Source organism: Microtus ochrogaster, chromosome 1, assembly GCF_000317375.1.
Source record: "Microtus ochrogaster isolate Prairie Vole_2 chromosome 1, MicOch1.0, whole genome shotgun sequence".
NCBI classification, from domain to species: domain Eukaryota; kingdom Metazoa; phylum Chordata; class Mammalia; order Rodentia; family Cricetidae; genus Microtus; species Microtus ochrogaster.
The window spans coordinates 30682030-30684052 of NC_022009.1; the positions used below are offsets into that span (position 1 = coordinate 30682030).

The 2023-nt window shown below is 47.2% G+C and overlaps 1 pseudogene; it reads left to right on the forward strand.

Moving 5' to 3' along the window:
• Window positions 1-695: 695 nt before the first annotated feature.
• On the forward strand, window positions 696-1723 carry LOC101993001 (annotated as a pseudogene).
• Window positions 1724-2023: the final 300 nt, after the last annotated feature.

A 2023-nucleotide genomic window follows, 5' to 3' on the forward strand; every position in this document is an offset into this window, starting at 1 on the left:
ATGCAATATATTCCAAGCACGTTTTCCTCTCCCTCCACTTCTGCTAGCTCATCACGCTACCTCCCTGCTTCCCTAGATCCACTTCCCCTCTATTTCCTCTTCAGAAAAGAACAGGTCACCAAAAGATGGCAGCCAACAAGGACAACACAATATACAATACGACAAGGTGCAAGTCCTCATGTCTAGGCTGGATATGGCATCTTGATAGGAAGAGAAGAGCCCCAAGAGCAGGCCAAAAAGTCAGAAATCATATAAAACTGTGCTTATTCCAGAAAGGGGGTGGTAAAGAAATAGTGCCTTTGTCCTTGTATCATTCTATATTTTTCTATTTTTACAAATTAATTAATTATTAATCAGGATATTCAATTGAACATGTTTTTGCTCAGTGGTTTCTTTTGTTGTTTATATAAATAAGTTTGAAAACATGACATCAAGAATTATCTAAAAATCAGTAAACAAGTATTCATATCCCACTTCATAACACAGATACCTAGGAATCATCTTTAATTTATTTCATGTTGTGTGTGTTCACTCTTTGGAGAAGGTATGACTTCATTTGGCTCTTCTGTGTTCACTCCTAAGAACCACAGTCTCTTTATATAAATATCTGTTTTCATAAAGACAATACCCAGAACGAGGGGAACCGTTGGGACTGACTCAAACCATGAGGAGCGCAGAGCTCGGAGCACAGCGAGATGGTCGGGGAACAGGAGGAGGAGCGCTTCGATGGCATGCTGCTGGCCATGGCACAGCAGCATGAGGGCGGCATGCAGGAGCTTGTGAACACCTTCTTCAGCTTTCTTCGAAGCAAAACAGACTTTTCTACAGGAGATGAGGGGATGGCAGAGAAGCTCATCACACAGACATTTAACCACCACAACCAGCTGGCACAGAAGGCCCGGAGAGAGAGGCGAGCTAGGCAGGAGACTGAGTGTCAGGAGAAGGCAGAGCGGGCAGTCAGGCTGGCCAAGGAGGCCAAGGCCGAGACCCTGGGGCAGCAGATCAAGGAGCTGACCGACGAGGAAGCAGAGAGACTGCAGCTGGAGATTGACTAGAAAAAGGATGCCCAGAATCATGAGGTCCAGCTCAAGAATGGCATCCTTGACTCACCAGGGAAGCAGGATGCTGACGAGGAGGATGAGGAGGAAGATGAGAAAGACAAAGGGAAGCTGAAGCCCACCTAGGCAATGGAGCTGACCTGCCCAACTACCGCTGGACCCAGACCCTGTCGGAACTAGATGTCGCAGTGCCCTTCCGGGTCAGTTTACGGCTGAAGGGGAAGGACGTGGTAGTGGACATTCAGCGGCGACACCTCTGGGTGGGCCTCAAAGGACAGCCACCGATCATTGATGGAGAACTGTACAATGAAGTAAAGGTGGAGGAGAGCTCATGGCTCATTGAGGATGGCAAAGTGGTGACGGTGCACCTGGAGAAGATCAATAAGATGGAATGGTGGAACCACTTGGTTAACAGTGACCCCGAAATCAATACCAAGAAGATTAACCCTGAGAACTCCAAGCTGCCGGACCTGGACAGTGAGACTTGCAGCATGGTGGAGAAAATGATGCATGACCAAAGACAGAAGTCCACAGGCTTGCCCACCTCCGGTGAGCAGAAGAAACAGGAAATCCTGAAGAAGTTCATGGATCAGCACCCAGAGATGGATTTCTCCAAAGCCAAATTCAACTAGCTCCCGTGTTTGCCTTCCTGAACTCTTGGGACCGAGCCCCTAAACTTCCTTTCCCACCATTTCCTGAAACCTGAGAACCTTATGGCTGGGACAGTCATCAAACATCCCAGGCATGTGAGCTCCAAGGCTTCCCCGGAGATGGGCTGTGTGTTGGGGGTCTCCTCCTTCCCATTTGGCCTGTTACACATTAAAACTATTTACCTTGAAAAAAAATAATACCCAAAGCAGCACATTTGCATTATGTCTATCAGTGACACACGTTCCTTGTCCCAACACTGCTTTATGAGCAAAAATTCAACAGATTCATACATCTTTCAAGATATGGACATTGAA